Source organism: Coenobita brevimanus, chromosome 3 (assembly GCF_032717465.1).
Source record: "Coenobita brevimanus isolate Jiangsu-jjx chromosome 3, ASM3271746v2, whole genome shotgun sequence".
NCBI classification, from domain to species: domain Eukaryota; kingdom Metazoa; phylum Arthropoda; class Malacostraca; order Decapoda; family Coenobitidae; genus Coenobita; species Coenobita brevimanus.
In genome coordinates, this window is record NC_136956.1 from 19,794,749 (window position 1) to 19,816,614 (window position 21,866).

The following is a 21,866-nucleotide window of genomic DNA, read 5'->3' on the forward strand; positions in this document are numbered from 1 at the left end:
CCATTAGAGAGTCGGACAGAAAAGGGATGAGAGTTTGTTGCTATACGGGTGCTATGCGCCCGTCGTAGTGGTGGAGGGGTGCAGGCAGACAGTTCAGAGGAGCAATGACCATTGAGTTAGTGAAAGAAAAGAGATAAGGATGCAACAGTGCGGCGAAGAGACAGAGGTTGAAGGGAGCCAGTAGGAGGAGGAGAGTTAATGAGACAAAAAGCCTTTGACTCCATCCTATTGACAAAAGCTGTATGTGGGGAGCCTCCCCACACATGCGAGTTTTACTCTACACAGGGGCGAATAAAACCCTTATATAAACTCAACAACTGTGCAGGGGTAAAACAGGTACGGAGTCGGCTTAGCACACCTAATATATTGGAAGCAAATTTTACAAGTGATTTAATATGATCTTTCCAAGGTAAATGGCGAGAGAATTAAACCCCAAGCATGTTTAAGGATGATGCAGGAGTGAGCTGAACATTATTAAACATTAGTGGGTACTCCTGTGGAAGATTTTGTCGGGTTGATGGGTGTAAGAATTTAGTCTTTGATGCATTAAAAACAACAAGATTACTTTTACCCAGTCAGAGATACGAGCCAAGTTAGACATTAGGTGTGCCATAGCCTCACCCCTTGTTTGTTGAAGTAACTGCTGAGATGGACATTGCCGGAACCGAATGGAAAGGTGAAGGGTGGAATCATCAGCGTATGAGTGGATAGGATTAAATGTACAGCTTAGGTCATTGATGAATGAAAGGAAGAGAGTTGGTGATAGAACAGAGCCCTGAAGAACACCATTACTGATAGATCTAGGAGGAGAATGGTGGCCATCTACAGCAGCAGCTATAGAACGACCAGAAAGGAAGCTATAGATGAATGCACAGATAGAAGGATAGAAAGGGTAAGAGGGTATTTTGGAAATTAAAGATTTATGCCAGACTCGATCGAAAGCCTTTGAGATATCAAGTGTAATGGCAAAGCTTTCGCCAAAGTCCGGAATGGAGGATAACGAGAAGTCTGAACGGTGGGTGAGATGATCATCAGTGAAGCGTCCCTGATGGAACCCATACTAACAATCAAGAAAAAGGTTGTGATAGGAAAGATGCTTTAGAATTTTCTTTTAAGGAGAAACTCGAAAACTTTTGAGACACAGGATGTTAAAGCAATTGGGCGATAGTTAGAGGGTTGGGACTGGCTGAATGAGAGCAAACTTCCAGCAAGAAGGAAAGGTACAAGTTGATAGACAAACGCAAAAGACTTTACTTCGGCAGGGTGAAAGCACAGAAGCACAGTCCTTGGGGACAACAGGATGGACCACATCGGGTCCATATACCTTGTTAATATTGAGGCCAATGATGGCAGAAAATACATCAATTGAAGAAATTTTAATGTCAGCCATGAGGGAGTCAGAGTGGGGAAGTGATGATGAATAGACCGGGATCATCTAAGGTTGAACTGGAAGAGAAAGTCTGAGCAAATAGATCTGTTTTATCAGCAGAAGAAATAGTTACAGAGCCATCAGAGTAGAAAAGATGAGGGAAGGACGATACGGTAAAGTTGTTAGAAAGGTTTTTGGCAAGGTGCCAGAAGGAGTGGGAAGAATTCAAGTTGGAGAGTTGAGAGCATTTGATATGGATGAAATTATTTTTAGCAGGGCGAAGAACAGACTTAGCACAATTCTGAGCAGAAACATAAAAAAGATGTGATTCAGGGGTAGGTTGGCTCCGGTACCTTTTATAGGCCTTCTCCTTGCTGTGAACAGCATTGGAACACGCGTGATTAAACCAAGGCTTTTTCGCATTAGTCAAAGTATATGAGAATGGAATGCATGCTTCCATGCCAGAGAGAATAACCTCCGTAATCCACATGGCACACTCAGATGGCTCCTGCCTGAAGGCCTCCCAGTCAGCAGCTCCAAAGTGCCACAACCAACGTTTCTTGGGAGGGTCCACAGCAGCAATAGGACAGGGTAAGGTAATAAGGTTGTGATTAGAGAAGCCCAAAGGAGAAGAAGGATTAATAGTGTCAGCAGAAGGATTAGTTGTAAGGAAGAGGTTATGTATGTTGGAACTCTCTCCAAGGTGATCAGTGATACGGGTAGGGTGCTGTAGAAGCAGCACTAGGCCATTAAGGATAGAAAAGCTGCTAGTTCACCAGGTGGATCAGTGAAAGGAGAAGAGAGCCAAAGATGGTGGTGAACATTAAAATATCCTAGAATGGATATTTCAAAAGAAGAAACGGATAGAATGTGTTCCATCGCAAAAGTAAGATAATTGAAGAATTTTTCATTGTCAGCAGAATTAGGGGATAATCAAGCAACACAGATATATTAAGTCAGAGAACGACAGGAAAGCCGAAGCCAGAGAGTTGAGAATTGAGAAGAATCAAGTTCAGGGACACGAGAGCAAGATAAGTGTTACAGGGTAATCCAAAAATAGTCTGTCCTCTCACTGTTGCACAAGGCGATAGTCGAACCTGGAACCATTCATTCGCGTGTTTAACACTTAATAACTCTACCACACCAGCGACCAAAAATGTAAATCTAATGTCTCTGGAGGACAGCCTTGTTCTAAAAATATATATGATCTTTCAAGTTTTTTTCATATGGACTGTTTGGGCCGAACTAATGTGGTATTGATTATTAAACTTATAAAAGACCAACATTGTTAAATTGCATGTATTTGCTGATTCCTCTTATATAATCTAATTACATGGTTCCTCAGCCATTGCATCTATATATCATGATCCACCGAAACGTTACTTTCTAGCATACTATAAGATTATTACTTAACAATTGCAAATAATATTGTTTTGCTTTGTGTCGAATAACAAACCATCTTTAAACATGAATCGTAAATGTATAGATTTGAGAAACATATTGGCATACAGATATGTATAATGTGAGTCATATTTAATGTGTCTGGCCGTGTGATTGAGTAGACTTGTCATGATATGTGATTAGATAACTGTGAATGTAGTTAAGAGGAAGGTGGGTTGAGTAACAGTGGTTGGGTAGAAGGCAGGTGCATACAGAGAATACAAATGTAACTATGTTAATGACATACAGTATTAATCGATGAATTGATTCTTAGAAGCTGTTTTTTGTTTTACTGATCTCTTTCAATTATATATATATATATATATATATATATATATATATATATATATATATAGATATATATATATATATATATATATATATATATATACAGGGTGTAACGCGACCTATGACAAAAACTTACACCAATGATCTATCATGCAATTTTGAGTATATTTTGTTCTATAACATACACTCTCTGCGACCCCAGTTCAGTACCCAGCATAAGTGTTAAAGTTTGGTGGGTAGCATGCGCCATTGGGTGGGAGCTTCGCAGGGCGACGGGAGACGAGTATTATTTGCTCATACTGTACTGTACATAAAAATACCATTTCCTATCAGTACAAACGAGTTTTAAGAAGAAACTTTACTTAGTCTATTGATTCTTTAACATCGTCATGCATTTCTGCAATTCTTTTGCACAAATCGACTGTAAATTAAGGATTAAATTCAAATTTTATGGCTTGTAAGGGGGAAGGGAGGGAGGAGAGGGGCTGGTGTGTTGTTGCCAGTTATGTAATGTGTGGTTTGTAGGATCTTGCTAGCAGCATTATCATAACACCCACAGCTCATTCAGTGGAAAGACATAAGTATTGGTAGTGACTATAGCATCACACTAAGTCAGGAGTAATATTATTATTCATTACAATTTTTCTGCTCCAAGTAAACGTGGCACCAATGCTTTCATATGATGATGACCTGCGAAAAGTGACACAGGATTGCCAATGTAACGACTATGCAGCTAGACCTATTTCTTGCATCTACCTAGCGCCTCTACTTAACATCTAACAACATGGTATCTAGCTACATTTTGGATATTTTTTGCCATTTTAGGTGATATTCTAGAGATTTAATCGTATTTTCTACCGACGTTTTGCAGTGTTTACTATCTAGCGACATTCTAGCAAGTTTTCAGGACTAAACTAGCGAGACTGATGATCAGGACTTGGCAGCCCTGCGTCCAGTTTGAACGAGAAAATTTGCAGGCGAGGCACGCACTTCAAGTACTGTTCTCCGCGTTCAGCTGTTCACTGGGTTCATGAAACAACATGCCACGAACGTACAGCAATCAAGAATATGCATTTATCGTTTATTTTTACGGATTCTGCGATGGTAATGCCAGTGTTGCAGAGAGGAATACAGGTGGAGATACCCAATGGCGCCACGTTTACTTGCAGCAGAAAAATTGTAATAAATAGTAGTCTTCCTGACTTAAAGTGAGGCTAATCTCCCATTACAATAACGTTTTTCCACTGAATGAGCTGTGGGTGTTACGAAAATGCTGCTAGCAATATCCTACAAACCACACATTACATAACTGGCAACAACACACCAGCCCTTCTTCTCTCTCACTTCTCCCTCGCAAGCCATAAAATTTGAATTTAATCCTTAATTTACAGTCGATTTGTGCAAAAGAATTGCAGAAATGCATGACGATGTTAAAGAATCAATAGACTAAGTAAAGTTTCTTCTTAAAACTCGTTTGTACTGATAGGAAATGGTATTTTTATGTACAGTACAGTATGAGCAAATAATACTCGTCTCCCGTCGTCCTGCGAAGCTCCCACCCAATGGCGCATGCTACCCACCAAACTTTAACACTTAAAAGCCGAATGCTGGGTACTGAACTGGGGTCGCAGAGAGTGTATGTTATAGAACAAAATATACTCAAAATTGCATGATAGATCATTGGTGTAAGTTTTTGTCATAGGTCGCGTTACACCCTGTATATATATATATATATATATATATATATATATATATATATATATATATATATATATATATATATATGTATGCAAGTATCTGTCTCTATATCTATCTATCTATCTATTTCTCTCTCTGTCTATGTCTATATATATCTATATATATATATATATATATATATATATATATATATATATATATATATGACTAATTAGGCTTTTGGACCTTATATAAATTTTAACAGTGCAATGCAGGGTCACTGCAGCTGATGGAATATACTGGCTCATATCATTATTACTCCTTTAAGATATGAGAATGCATAAGTATAGTTGTCTCAATTGTATGTGACTTCGGTAAAATGATAATTGGTAAATAAACGGTTCATGAAACTTTCTATTCTTCTATGTTTTGATCGAATGACAAAATTAATGTGAAAAGGAAATATTTAACGTAAGGCTAATTTAACAATCGGATATTTCATTTTACGAAAAGGCTTTGATAAAAACGCATAAAAGATGTAGTACAATCGATATGAGAGAGAGAGAAGGGGGGGGAGGGTTATGGTGTGATTTGTGGCCTCGTGGTTGTGGCGGTGAAGGCTAAATTATGGGAGGAGTTTATAGTCGCGAGACGAGAAAGAATGAGGAAGAGAGTGAGGAGGGGGCATGACTTGAAAGTGGGAAGAAGGGGGAGGCAACAACGTTACCAACACAGTTCACGACTCTCTGTCGGGTGGGTGTACCGATACTTTTGTCCACGACAGTACATGGGGAAGTGGAGTCCAGCCATGCTAGCCGGTTTCTTCCGAATCTAAAGCTCAACCAACCAGAGGCATCGGTGTCCGGTCACGTCGCCCACCGTCAGTGTGCCCACACTATGAAGTCACTTCGCTCATAAATCATACTTGATGTACCGGGTATATACTGTGTCAGGAAAATCACATATAGTTGTTCAGAAAAATTCGTTCCCTTACCAAGCTGGTTCACCGACGTTTGTTTTGGTAACAGTGGATAGTACACACATGTACGAACATAATCGTAGTACTGACATATACGAACGCACAAACATTTATCTCCTTGGAGTTATATTTATCAGATAACTACGTCTGTAAAGAAAGTCGAACATAATTTATCCAAGATATATCACTGCACGACGTGCATCAGGTCATATTTCTCAATGCATAACATAATTATTTATACTGTTTTCCATACTGTTGTCGTCTTATTCCTCCGTACGAGCCTGCTGCCACCACACCCTGTTTTTTTATTATTAAATAATGATCTTGTCTGTGTTTTGTAGTCCAAATATATAGCAGAAATGTTTTTCACGAAGAGTCAGTTTGCTCGATTATAACATTCTTGTTTCCTGTCCCTGAACCTTATGAGTGTACAACAGCCCACTTATGATTCCCCCCCTGGTGGGAACCGCCTTGTCGTGGTGGGGGGGCTTGCGTGTTCCTGTGACCTGGCGAGCGAGGCTAGAGGGGGCTTCGGCCCCTGCTCCGCCCCTCTTGGGGGGAGAGGGCTACCCATGCTAGTAAGGTCGTCAGTGAGAGACCAGACTAAATGGTTCCCGGAGTTAGGCTGCCAGTGTGGGTCAACAGTGCCGCCCGCCAGAGGGATCACCTTCTGGGGTTGTCCTGTGTTGGATGGTTGGGTGTCTGGGCTGGGATGCGCTGGGGAAAGGGGTCTTAGCTCCTCCGAGGGCAAACTTTCGGATCATGTGGGGTTTCTTCTTAAACCGAGAAGCCCCCATGGGGACAGGTACCCCGCTCGCGGTGGCCAGCGCTCGGTCCCCTCGTATTCCCGGTAGGCAGTTGCTCCTGGCCCCTGGAGCCATTTATTATCAACCCATTCTATATGGATATAAACACTGAAAATACCATTGGTCCTCGAGGGGAGGTCGACCAGACCCTCGAGACGTCACCCTATGGTCGTGATGGTGGTTCTTTGCAAGTGCAGGCTGGAGCTCGCACTCCTGCTGCTGCTACTAATGATGCTGGTAGACTCCACGAGTCACCTATCAAGTCTTCCGAGATTTCTTATAATCTGGATACGCTTAAGCTGATTAATGTGTTTACATCTCTTTCCTACCGTGCCATTCACTCTCTTTTCAAACCATTTGGAACAGTTGTTCGTATCCGTCTAAGATATGATGATGACTGTAGGTCCAATCGGTGTTACGTGACCTTTACTTCTGGCAGTGCTGCCAAAGCCGCTTTTGAGGCAAGGAATTCTCTTTCTCTAGGGGAGGCCAACTGTTCTGTTGAGCTGATCCGATCAAACAACGTAATGGATTGTGAAAATGACCATTGCCCCAACATCTTTGATGATGCTGAAGAGCGAGTTCCTAAGGTGCGCCACGCCCCCACACCTTACTGGTTTGTGGCATATTATAGAGAAGGGAGAGGAAACTTCATCCACGCTACTAGGTATCTAGAGAAAGAAATTGGAGTGCTTCCTGAGGGCAACCTCAAGAAGTATGGTAAAGGAGTGTTAGTTCGAGCAAAGGATCTGACACAGGCCATGATGCTTCTCCATCTAACTTGCCCTTCTGATGGCCTCTTTGAGACCATCAAACCTCATCAAACATTCAATTACAGCAAAGGGCGTGTCTATAATCAGGATTTGTATGCTTTTTCAGAAGATGACATTCTTGATTTGTGCCCTGACAATGTCCAGCGAGTATCGAAGATCAGAGGAAATAGTAACATGATTGTCTTCACCTTTTATGGTCCCTATCTCCCAGATCGTGTTAAAATTGGCCCTCTGTCTCTTCAAGTAAAACCTTTTGTTGACCGTCCGCTGCAGTGTTACTCATGTTATGAGTTTGGTCACGGGAGGAAGAACTGTACAAATCGTTCCCGGTGCGGTCATTGCTCTGCCCTGGACTCACATCCTACTATTGAGTGTGAATCGGATCCCTATTGTTTTTACTGCAGGGAGGCTCATTCCCTAAGTTCTCGACAATGTAGGAGGTACCGCCTTGAGCAGGATGTTCTTCAGTTGGCTAACTCACAGTTCATTAGCCTGGGTAGTGCCAGACGGGAACTTCTGTTTAGACAAGAGAAGGATGGTGGGGCTAAGACATTTGCCTCCTCCCTCTGCCCTAATTCATCCAACTCCACATCTGGTTCGGCTTCAGCACCTTCTCAGCTTCCTCAGCCAACAAAAGTTTCTTCCCGCTCTCTTCCGATTGTTTCTTATACTCCTGTCCGGAATAAGTTTTCTGTTTTGTCAACCATGTCAGATAGGCCCTCCACAGCATCCTAATCTGAAAGACTGGAAACATTAACTACAAGAGTTCATGCCGTAGAAGTCCATGCCCCCATGGATTCTCCAACAAGAACACCTAAAATATTTACATCGCATCAGAGGCACCTTGGACGTTCATGTGAAACAATTGACTCAACAGGCATTCGTCCTAGCCCGTCAGTTGTTTCTCCTGAATCATCAGCTGCCCCCTCTGTTGAGTCCTCAGAGTCTACAAAGACAATCACACATATACGTTCTCCGACTAAGCAATCTCCAAGTTTTTCATCTCAGTCACACCAGAAACGTCCCCGAGGGTCTACTGAGTCTCTTGACTCAACGGACGTTCCACCTAGCAAGATTCCTCTGGGAGTATCAGATGGCCATCAGCAGAAGACACCCTATTCATATATGAAACGTGCCCCTAATCGAGAGAATAAATTAAACGCTGCTAGGCCTACCTTTTCTTCGGAGTCCTGTGTGCGAGTTCTGGCTACTGCACCAGGTACTTCAGCACGAGTGCCGGTCTCCGCTCTGGAGGCTCATCAGGGTCCCCGCATTCCCGCAAAACTGTTGACATACCAAGTAAAGTTGACACCGGGAAGTACAATTCTTGGACTCCCCCAAAACCCCGCACTAAATAGTCAGCTTCAAGTTCCTCCAGTGGAAGTTTCGTCTGTAACTTCTAAGATCCCAGTCACCAAATCTGTTGTTGACAAGTCCGTGAGGAGCCGTCGTCTGCCATTGCACACTGATACCAAACGTGCGCCTTCATCTTCCCAACCGCATAAAGGAAAGGTTGGGGCTTCCGACGTTAGTAGGTAATTTTCCATTCTGACATCTTGCAGTGGAGTTGTAAGGGTCTTCGCTCTAGGTCCGAGCAACTAAAAGTTCTGATACATGACTTTGATTCAGGTATCGTTTGTCTCCAGGAGACCATGTTGGGCTCTGAGGTATACAATCCTGGATTGAATTATGCCTTTCACGGGTCTCCCCCTCCACCAGGAAATCGTGTGCATGGGGGTACAGCAATAATTGTTCACAGGTCCTTGCAGCACTCTTCTGTTCAGTTGCAGACAACTCTTCAAGCTGTTGCTATTACAGTTGTATTGGAATATTTGCTCATGGTGTGCTCCTTGTATCTTCCACCTGGTGGTGGTTTCAGTGAGCATGACATTGAAGAGTTAATTCGTCAGCTTCCTGTCCCCTTTCTCCTTCTTGGAGACTTTAACGCCCAAAATCCGCTATGGGGTGGTACAATTTTGGATGCTGGTGGGAGGATTATAGATGACATACTCCAATCACATAATATCTCATTTTACAATGATGGCTCTATGACTTACCACAATGTCTGTAGTGGAGCCTCTTCCGCTATTGACTTGAGCTTGTGTTCTCCCTCCATCCTAATGGATTTTCGTTGGTCAGTAAATCCCTTTCTGAATGGAAGCGACCATTACCCAATCCATCTAAAGTGTGTGAAAAATGTTCCTGCTCATTCTTCTCCTAGGTGGAGGGAGCGGGAGGCTGATTGGTTGAATTACAAAAACGGTATACTTCTGGCTAGGCTTTTCGAGTCCTTCTGTAGTCACTTGGAAGCCTATGATTACTTTGTTGCTGTGATTATGGACAGTGCCCGTGTGGCCATCCCTATGTCGAAAGGTAAACCGCGTCGACCTGCGGTCCCCTGGTGGAATAAAACCTGTGCCATTCATTTCATTCATCCATTGCCAGACGCCACGTATCCCAAACGGGGTGGCCAAGAGCTCAGAGTTAATTGTTTTACAGGGAGGGGCACTAATCCTCCACCAACCCCACTTGATACGTAGGGAGAACGTTATGCCAACAGCATCTGGTGTTCCCAGGCAGTCACCCATCCAAGTACTAACCAGACCCAATGTTGCTTAACTTTGCTGATCGGACGGGAAGTGGTGTACTCAATACAGTATCCTAGACAAAGGCAGTATGACAATTTCAGCATCTAACAAAATCATCATATTAGTCAATTTGATGGATTGCAAATACGAGTATCACTAATCACCACTCAGAAAGCTGACTGCATGTGATGCCAATGGAATTATATGGAATCTCATTCTTCTAGATTTAACTTTTATCCACCAATAAAGGATTTTATTTTCTAATTATTTCATGTAATTATCCATAATTCATACCAAATTTTCTTACCAGTATCCAGGATGAAGTAACTATGACAACTTCAGCACTTAACAATCACCATATGAGTCAATTCTGTGGACTGAAAATATCAGTAATCACTACTCAGAATGTCCACATATGAGTTGTAGCCTAGGGCCTGGTTCTAGGTGGCATTTTAGGTTTCACAGTACCATTTTCTTTGCATTTTATTATTCACATGGCATTCCTGTTTTTTTTTTTTTTTTAACCCTTGCCAAGTTGCAGACCTCATATGAGGCACATGAAGGCCTGCATGGGCCAAGTTGCATGCCTCACATGATGTACATTTTAGAAAGGTTATGAAACAATAATTCAGGTGAGATGAACTACCTTACAAAGAGTCAGCCCAGCAAGTGTTGAGAATCCAGATAATTTAGACACCCAAACTTGTTTTTCCCAGGCATGCCGGATTTTTTAGAGCTTAGTGTAACAGGACGAATTAAGACCACAAATACAGAGGCACCTACATCAAGAAACAAAAATGATTCTAATAAAAGAACATGTGAATAAGGGAGACACATAGTTCATTGCCTTGGCTCAAAACAGATACCACTCTTGTAATTTTATGTTGCATCACCCTCCACAGAGAAACAAAACAACCAAACACCCAACACTAACCAAAGTGTATTATTAACATCCCTCACCTTCTACCCAACATTACACTGCATAAACATACTTCATCACACAGTTTTATATTGGAAAAGAAGTACAGATAATTAGGAAAACATTTACTGTATATACAGGTTAAAATATGTCCATCAATACAATTATCTGTATTGCTAATTCAATGAATATGAAGAATGGAAGTCTGGCAGGACGAGCTGGAAATCTGATGGTGAAGCACTTTTGTTAACTTTCGCATATTTTTATGATGAAACCAGATTTCTCATGCATTCAAATTAATTACATTATTTTGACAGTTTCAGATAATGAGGTCTGTATGAAGCTTTCTGGTGTCAGGAAGTTTTATATTTTGCTATTAAAAGTGCTGATTTTGTAATTCCTGTGCCAATTTGGTAAATGACTCCTGATGAGATAATTCATTGCACCCATTCATAAACCACCAACATACATTCACCTCTCTGAACCTATCGTACCTAGAGAGAACCAAATGCACCTAGCCACACTGTAATATAGTCATCACCCTTCCCTGTTCCAATACCAACACAAGATACACCTCACAAACAATCCACTAAGCCTACATTGCAATGAAGTCCCCCCCATCACATCATACTTACTCATGTGCCACGCTATTATAAAACTGGCAGTCCTTCAACACAGCTTCTACAAAAGACCTCTGGGAGCAACCAATTGAAGTGACTAGTTTCCTGTGGTGTAATGGACTTCCACCTACTTCAGTTTGGAGTTACAACAAGAAGAAACACACGAGAAGCACTCTTGCTGACTCAGTAGTAATGTCATAGACTGAGATCCTTTAGGATAATTGGTCAATTCTTGCTTCTGACAGCATTTAATATGCCAAGCTTTGTTTAAGCTATTACTGTACACTAAAACATCCAATCTCAGAACTTACTTCACTGTTCTAATCAATACAACTTTGCCATACTAAGGAAAATTACGAGAAAGTGCTATCGTCCTCATAAGACCAGAGCCTCAGCTGCCATGCGCCAAATTTACCAACGTGCCATGGCAAAGCAGCGTCGCAACTTTCGAAAGGCCAAGTGGGACTCCTGGATATCTTACATCAACGGCATTAATTCCAAGACTCCCTCTAAGGTTATATGGAGGAAAATTAGAAAGCTTTCAGGCAAATTTATCCCGTCTCCCAACCCGACATTGAAAATAGGTGACAATCTCATCACTGATCCTGCTGAGGTTGCGGAGACCTTAGGGAGGCATTTTGCTGATGTCTCCAAGTCCTCTCGAATATCAGGGAACGGTATTCCTGACATGCCTTCACCTTCTCCATCTTCTTCCAATGCTTCCTATAATGCTCCGTTCACACTCCGGGAACTAGAAGACGTTCTGTCATCGACTACCTCTACATCTCCAGGTGAGGACAACATCCTCTATTCAATGCTCACAAATTTGCCTGTTATGGCTACGAAGTTCCTCCTAAAGATCATTAACAAAATTTGGGAAACGGGCATTTTTCCTGCCAGTTGGAGAGTTTCCCTCATCATTCCCATCAGCAAGCCAAACAAAAATCCCCTTTTGGCCACCACCTATAGGCCTATCGCATTGACCAGCTGTGTTTGTAAGATGATGGAAAAGCTAGTTAATGCAAGGTTAGTGTGGTACTTAGAATCCGAAAAGCTGCTTTCTCCTTACCAGTTTGGGTTTCGGAAGAACCGTTCGACATTAGACCCCCTCCTGATCCTCTCAAATAAAATCTAGCAAAGCTTTGCCAGCCATTGTCAGACTACTGGGGTGTTCTTTGACCTCAAGAAGGTGTATGACACAACCAGGCACACTAGTATCCTTCTTCAGCTGTCTCGATATGGCATAGAGGGAAATATGTTTCGCTTTATCCATTCCTTCTTGTCGGAACGTTACATTAAGGTTCGTGTCAGGGATATTGTATCCAGCCCTTATAGGCAAGAGGAGGGTGTTCCCCAAGGCAGCATTCTTAGTGTCATCTGTTTCGCTGTGGCTATCAATGGAGTTCTCGATCAGATTTCCCGCCCTGTGTTGGGCTCCCTGTATGCTGATGATTTAGCAATTTGTGTGTCTGGCTACAACGCAGTCGAAATTAGTCATCACCTGCAGAAGTCCATACACACTATTTGTCGTTGGGCTGATGATAATGGTTTTTGCTTTTCACCTTCCAAGACTGTTGCAGTCCACTTCACTAGAAGCACATGCCAGGATGTTGTCCTACACTTAAAGTTAAACAACGACATCATCCCTTTTGAGAAGGAGGTTAAGTTTCTGGGTATGATCTTGACTCACGTCTCTCCTGGTCACAGCACATTGATTATCTGAAGCTTAAAAGTCAAGAAATCATTAAATATCCTTAGGGTGGTTTCTGGTTTTGATTGGGGTGCTGATAGGAACTCCCTTCTCAGGCTCTATAACTCTTTGTGCCAGTCACAGATTGACCACGCATGCCAAATTTATTCCTCTGCATGTAAGACCAAACTTCATGAGCTTGATGTGCTCCACAATACGGGACTACGACTGTGCTCGGGTGCATACTGCACTTCCCCTGTGGAGAGTTTATATGTAGATACAGACCAGCTTCCTCTGGACTTACGCAGGCATGAGTTAGGGCTTTGCTACATTGCGCGAATTAAGAGCAATCGTTACACCAATCCTTGTGTTGATGTTCTGTTGCAGTGTGACCCATCTAAGTTCTATGGTCCTAGAGCCTCTATACCATTCCAGATTCGCATGCTTCCTGTGGGTGATGCATCACTGAGGGAGCAAAAAATTGAACCAATAAGCTACAGCAGTCTCCCTCCTTGGCTCATTCCAGAACCTAATGTGTGTCCCAAAACCATACGTAGAAAAATCTTTTCGGATGAAGAAACTAAATCGAAGTTTTTGCGTCATGACCTTCTCCACAGAGACTCAGTAAAGTTGTATACTGATGGCTCAAAGTCACCCCTTGGTGTAGGCTGTGCTGTCGTCCATGAAGGGGGTGTACGTCTTGGACGTCTTTCTAATAATGCATCTGTTCTCACTGCTGAACTAACTGCTATTGAGAAGGCTCTTGAAGAGGCTTACTCAATGCCGGGAAAGACATTTACAATATATTCAGACTCCTATGGAAGCTTGACCGCCATTAAGCAGTTTAGCACATTCCACCCTATAATAAGGAAGATTCAGTCTTGGCTTTGGCGCCTGGCTACAAAGTATAAATTTGTTTCGTTCTGCTGGATACCGTCACATGTTAATCTCTATTGGAACGAATTTGCTGACAAAGAGGCAAAATCGGCATGTTCTCTTCCTTCTGTTGGGTACAATAAGGTTCCCTATTCTGATTTGAAGACCGTTATCCGTAACTTTGTTTGGTCTGAGTGGCAGGCGAGATGGGCTTCCCCCTCCCTGGCCAATAACACGAAGTATAAAGAGATTCGGCCATCGGTTTATGACTGGTCATCCTCTTCTCAGGCTTGTCGGGGTTTTGAGACGAGGTTGACTAGGCTGCGAATTGGCCATACGCATTTGATTCACGGGTTCCTTTTGGACCGAGGGGTCCCACCCCAGTGTGACATCTGTCAAGTCACAATAACTTGCAGGCATTTCTTATTGGATTGTCCGACCTATGCCCGCTCTCAGGCGAAATTTTTAACAAATAAGGGATCCCTATCAGTTGTTTTAGGTAATAGGGCAAATGTTTCTAGCCTTATGGCATTTTTAAAGGAGACAGGGCTATACTGCAAGCTGTGATTGGTGTTGTCATAGTTATGTTTTAGGGCTTGCTGACTACATCTGTTTTCATTTTACCTACGATTTTAGTTGCATGATTATTGTGTAGTAGTTTTCTCAATTTTTATACTCATTCTTTTAAACTATTGTCTTTCATATCTCACTCATCAAAGCGCTGAATGACCAATCAGGTCCCAGGGCTTGGCCTTTGGCCTAAACTTCATATTCCATTCCATTCCACTTATGATTCTTTTTGCAGGAGTTGAACTCAAGGAAAGTTTTGGATCAGTCCCGTGGTTCACAATGACAATTCAAGGGAGTGGGAGGGTACAGTATGGTAGGTGACGGTGTGGCTTGTATAACCATGAAATTAAAGTTTGTGTTCAGTCACATTGCAGTTATACAACACATGACCTCTTAGTACTTCACATACGAGTAATATCTTTAACAAGAGCGTAGTAGTAGGAAAATAGCATAGCCTCGCCTCTACTGACGTCATTACGTCACATTTCAAAATCCCTAACGGCGTTAAATAAACTGCGAAAACACACACACACACACACACACATACACACACACACACACACACACACGTACACACACGCACACACACACACACACACAGCAGCTATCAAGGAGAACAGACGTGGGCCGACAGCGCTCCATACCGAGCCAGCACGGCCAGTGGCATTACCTAAATTAGTATCTTTATATGAGTCAAGCTCTGTACCAGGTTAGACTAAATGGTTTTTTATTATTTAAAAAAAAAAAAATAAGAAGTTTTAACAAGACTTGTTCAAACAGAAAAGAGAACCGAGTAGCGAAAGAATGTGCTCAGTCAGCTGATTATTTGTTTTGACTACAACTGTCCCGGGGAATGTAAGTACTCTGTGTTTTTGGTATTGCAAAATGGCCACATACTTTAGTAAGGCAAATTTGGAAAAGAAAAGGGATAAAGGTAGAATGCAGGATGATGATTTCTATCAAGAACTGGTTGAAATGGAGACTCACAAAAGACTGGTTGAACGTGTACACAAACTGGAGATGGCTTTCCAGAAAGAAATTGATGAAATAAGCAGATGCACTTGCAAAAGGAAGAAATAGAAAAACTAGGAAGTGAGGTCAACAAGAAAGACACAACCATATGTGAACTAACAGTGGAATTGAGTACACTTAGGAAGAAAATTAGTGAAATGGCAAGTACAGTAGTCAATCACGAGAGTATTATGGAAGGGTTCAAAAATGATAGAGACAATGAGGCAAGTAAACAGTCTGATAGACCAGAGCAGTGATATTGAGGAGAAGATAACACAGGTGAATGAAGCTGTGCAAAGCTACAAAAATGATGTGGAAACCACGTATGCTGAAATGGTGAAAGTGAAGAAAGACTTAGAAACAAGGATGGAAGAAAAAAGCATTAAAAAGGAAGTGAAAAGAATAATCTAAAACAATCCAAAGTTAGTCAGAGATTCAGTAGATATCAACAAATCTATAGTAATCACTGGTATAGAAGAGGAAGAAGTAAAAAACAAGATCTCAAGAGACAAAAAGGAGATGGCAAATGTAATGAGCTTATTGAAAGAAGTATCAGAGAAAATCTGTAGTAAAGACATAGAGGAACACAAAAGGTTAGGGAAATACGAGAAACGCAAGTCAAGACCTCTAAAGGTGACTTTCCAGAGTGTAAACACAGTGGAGGAGATACTAAAAAATTCAAAGAATCTTATGGAAAAAGAGGAGTTCAAAAATGTATGGATAAAAAGATGCCTAACGCAAGAGGAACTGAAATTATTGAAAGAGAAGAGGGAGGAAGCAAAAACAAAAAATGAGGGAAGATCAGAGGAGGAGAAGAACACATTTTTTTTTACAAAGTAATAGGATTATAGGTACGAAAGTGGTACATAAACAGGAGGGAATAAAAAGGAGGAAGGTAGTAGAACCATGCCATGACAAGTATATAAACAAGATGATAAAGTTGATGCACTCAAATGTGGATGGAACGGTATCTAAATTATTAGACATGAATGATTATGTCAGAGAAAATGAACCACATATAATATGCCTAACTGAAACAAAATTAACACCAAGGATATCCAATGACATTCTAAACTTAGAGGAATATAATATATGGAGAAGAGATAGAAACTTAAAAAAAGGAGAAATTATAATATTAACTAAGAAAAATCTAAAAGTCAATGAAATAAAACTAAATATACGTTCACAAGTAGAACTGATTGCAGTAAAGATCAACACATCTGAAGGGAAAGTAATTGTAGCCAATATGTACATGCCTCCCAGATCAAACACATGGGAAAGAGATGAATATGAGGACCTGGCAGAGAGTACAATTCAGAGTTTAAGAGCATTACGACATAAAATGGAAGAGAAATCGGAAAAAATTATACTAACTGGAGATTTTAATACAAATATAAATTGGAATACTCTAGATATAATTAGCCAAGAAAGCTGTTGGGACCAAAAGCTCCTGGATCTCGTGCAAGAGTTTTTCCTAACGCAACATGTGAGGGAAACCACCAGAAAAAGAGGACTTGATGTACCTTCAATGCTCGATCTCATATTTACTATGCAAGAAAATGATATTGACAGTTTAATATATCACCCTCCACTCGGCAAAAGCGACATACAGTACTAAATTGCAACTTCAGGATAGCATATGACATAGTTAACAGCAATGAAAGTTACAAAAAGAGCCTAAACTATAAAAAGGGAAATTATCAAGACCTAAAGAAGTATTTCTTAGAAGTTGATTGGGAAAATGAGCTTAGAGGACAAGATTTAAAATGCTATATATAAAAAATTCTGTGAATTTTATGAAACAAGAGTCCAGAAGTACATCCCACAGCACAAAGAAGCAGATAAGAAAATACAGAAATGGTTCAATACAGAATGTAAAAAATCAAAAGAAAGAAGAGATTTGTTGTGGAATAGATACAGAAGACACAATAGTGAAAGGGCATATAATAATTACAAACAGGCAAGAAACGATTATACAAGAATAAGGAGGGAAGCCCAAAAACAGTTTGAGGAGGATATAAATAAAAGTAGTGATCAACCGAAGCTATTTTACAGCTACATCAGAAGCAAAACCAAAGTAAAAGATATAATACAATCCATTACGGACGAGAGAATCACCTATACACAAGAGAAAGATATTTGTGAAGCACTAAATAAGAATTTCCAATCAGTTTTTACAGAAGAAAAAAAATTTTGCGAGGGACTATGTGGAACATGCATGTCCTCACATACTACCAGATATACAAATATCAGAAAAAGTAATACAGGAGGAGTTAAGTAAATTAGACAGAGGAAAAGCAAATGATCCTGATGAAATTTCATGTTGGGTGCCACAAGAATGTGCAAAGGAGTTAATTAAACCATTATTTTTAATTTTCAAGAAATCCTTGAGACAAGGTAAACTACCTGATATTTGGAAGAAAGCAAATATTGTCCCCTTTGGAAGAAAGCAAATATTGTCCCCTTATACAAGAAAGGGAATAGACAAAATCCACTCAACTACCGACCAGTATCACTGACCAGTGTTGTAAGCAAGGTATTAGAAAAGCCTATAAGAAAGCTTGGGCAAATCATCTAGAAGAACACAATATGATAACAGAAAGACAGTTTGGTTTCAGAAAAGGAAAATCATGTGTTACTAATCTGTTGAGCTACTGTGACAGAGTAACAGACACAATACAGGAAAGAGAAGGATGGGTGGACAGTATCTATTTAGATTTCAAGAAAGCATTTGACACAGTACCACACCAAAGACATTTATGGAAACTGTACCATCAAGGAGGAATTCGAGGCAAACTGTTTTGTTGGATGCAAGATTTTCTCATAAAAAGAGAAATGAGAACAGTACTAAGAGGAAACTACTCATCATGGAAAGAAGTTACTAGTGGAGTACCACAGGGTTCAGTGCTGGTACCAATCATGTTTTTAGTGTATATAAATGATATAGACAGTAACACTGGAAATGAAAGTTATCTAAATATGTTTGCAGATGATGCAAAAATACAAAGGAGAATTATTAACACAGACTCTTGTAAAGAGCTACAAAAAGAATTAAATAAACTTCATGAATGGAGTAATACATGGCAAATGGAATTCAATGTGGACAAGTGTCATGTAATCAAGTTTGGTAAAAGTGGAAAAAGACCTGATTGGGATGATACGTTAGGAAATACAACCTACACACATCAGAAAGAGAGGAGGACCTAGGTGTGATTATCAATAACAGACTATCTCCGGCTGACCATATCAGTGAGAAGGTACGGAACATGTATACACTGCTTGCAAATATGAGAATAGCATTCACATACATAAATGAAGACATGCTAAGAAGGATAATAACATCATTCATCAGACCAACCCTGGAGTATGCATCAGTAGTCTGGAGTACTGGTACGTCATGCAATTGCAAGGTCCCTAATTTGCACAATTTTCAATTTTTGCACGTGATTTTTCGTACGTATACACGGGACACTTTCCTCTATTCCTCTACAAGTTGCCAAGCAGGCACAATACCTTACACCGCATAACCTCCCCCCTCCCCCCCCTCACGCCATTGTCTCGGCAATTCACCTGTTACCAGTGACCGGGCCAGCAAAGATATTCAGGGCCAGAGTGATTCCCCAATCGATGACAATGTGGAGGACAAAGTCTACATAGCATTAGAAGAAGAAACAGTCAGAAATAATGATCAGGTAATGTGGCAAAAGAAGGTCAGGCATGGTGATTAGTTAGTGAGTAGAATGATGCTTATAATGCCTATATTACTGCTTGAAAACCAATATACTCTCATACTACATATAAATTCGTACCAAGTAAATAAATAAATACCGTTTATGAGTTGTGTGAAATAGTTACCCTCCCATAGAACTCGTTTTCTTTTGTGCCAGCCTGTTAGAAAACCCAGTCAGGTAAGGAGGTACTCCTACCTATATCGAGTATTTTAAACCTAAGGTGAGCGATTTCTCTATGAATTTTCGATATTTCTCACCAAAAGCGGAGGTTTTAGCCAAAAAAAAAAATTTCGAAAATACCTCGGGATTGGGGGATGTCGGAGGTGCGGAAAACCTCGGGACGTGACGAGTTAAGGGATCTAAACTACGAAGAAAGACTAAATAAACTAAATCTACCAACACTACAGGAGAGAAGGAAAAGAGGTGACGTGATAATGCTATATAAATGCATATCAGGGAAAGAGAAAATTGACATAAATGATTACTTAACATATGGGGAAGCATCAGCAAGAGGACACTGCAAAAAACTGCATAAGAAGAGAGGTGATAAAGACGTAAGGAAATTCAGTTTCCCAAACAGAGCAATTGATCAGTGGAATGCACTACCGAATGAAATAGTGTGTGCCAAAACAATTCACAAATTTAAGGATATGTACGATAAATATGGTTTAAGACACGGGTCAGTACGAGCTTGACTCATTCCTGTAAAGATACAATTAGGTAAGAACAATTAGGTAGGAACAATAACAATAATGAGTTACAGAAAGAGCCTAAACTACAAAAAGGGCAACTACCATGACCTAGAAAAGTACTTCTTAGAAACAGATTGGGAAAAATGAGATTAGAGGACAAGATTTAAATGTTATATATACAAAATTCTGAGCTTCTTCTCCTTTCGGCTCTCCCCTTAGGGGTCGCCACAGCGCATCACCGGTCTCCATCTCACTCTGTCTTCTGCATCTTTTTCTCTTACACCTACCACCTGCATGTCCTCCTTCACTACATCCATAAACCTTCTCTTTGGCCTTCCTCTCTTTCTCCTGCCTGGTATCTCCATTTCCAGCATCCTCCTCCCGACATACTCCTCATCCCTCCTCCGCACATGTCCAAACCATCTCGGTCTCGCCTCTCTAGCTTTGTCCCCAAACTGACTTACATGCGCTGTCCCTCTAATATGTTCATTCCCAATTTTGTCCAACCTCGTCACTCCTAGTGAAAAAAGCAACATCTTCAATTCTGCTGCCTCCAACTGTGCCTCTTGTCTTTTTGTCAGTGGTACTTTCTCCATTCCGTACAACATGGCTGGCCTCACTACAGTCTTATAAACTTTCCCTTTCATTTCTTCAGAGACCCTTCTTTCACAGATCACTCCTGTCACCTTTCTCCACCCACTCCATCTAGTCTGCACTCTCTTTTTTATCTCTCTACCACACTCTCCATTACTTGGTACAGTTGACCCCAAGTATTTGAATTCATCTACCTTTGCCACCCCTACACCTTGCAGCCTCACGGTTCCTCCGTCATCTTTCTCATTTACACACATGTACTCAGTCTTGCTTCTGCTTACCTTCATTCCCTTTCTCTCCAGTGCACATCTCGGTATCTCCATCTCTCATGCTTTATCTATGCCTCAGCTTCCTCCCGGCTCACTACATATCACAATGTCTTCCGCAAACATCATTGTCAACGGAGGCTCCTGTCTAATCTCATCTGTCAATCTGTCCATCACCATTGCAAACAAGAAGGAGCTCAAAGTCGATCCTTGATGCAATCCCATCTCCACCTGGAAACCCTCAGTCATTCCTACTGCACATCTCATTGCTGTTACACTATCGTCGTACATGTCCTTCACCACCCTCACGTACTTCTCTGCCACTCCTAACTTTCTCATACAGTACCACAGCTCCTCTCTCGGTACCCTGTCATAAGCTTTCTCCAAGTCTATAAACACACAGTACAACTCCTTCTGGCCTCTGTACTTCTCCATCACCATTCTCAAAGCAAATATGGCGTCTATAGTACATCTCCCGGGCATGAAGCCAAATTGCTCCTTGCAGATCCTCACTTCTCTTCTCAGCCTAGCTTCCACCACTCTTTCCCATATCTTCATTGCATGGCTGATCAGCTTTATACCTCTGTAGTTGTTGCAGCACTGCACATCACCCTTGTTCTTGAAAATCGGAACTAGAATACTTTTTCTCCACTCCTCCGGCATCCTCTCACCCTCAAGAATTTTGTTAAACAATCTGGTAAACCACGTCACAGCATCTCTCCTAAGCTCCTCCATGCTTCCACTGGTATACTATCTGGGCCCACTGCCTTACCATCCTTCATCCTCTTCATGGCATTCCTCACTTCCTCTCTGCTGATCTCTTGCACTTCCTGACTCACTACTTCCAACTCTTCCAACATTCCCTCTCTCATATTTTCTCTATTCATCAACTCTTCGAAATACTCCTTCCACCTTCTTAGTACACTCCCCTCACTTATCAGTACATTGCCATCTGCATCCTTTATCATTCTAACATG

General features: G+C 41.2%; 1 pseudogene; it reads right to left on the minus strand.

Annotated features, from left to right (window-relative positions):
• Positions 1–9,883: 9,883 nt before the first annotated feature.
• Positions 9,884–9,999, minus strand: LOC145394582 (5S ribosomal RNA; annotated as a pseudogene).
• Positions 10,000–21,866: the final 11,867 nt, after the last annotated feature.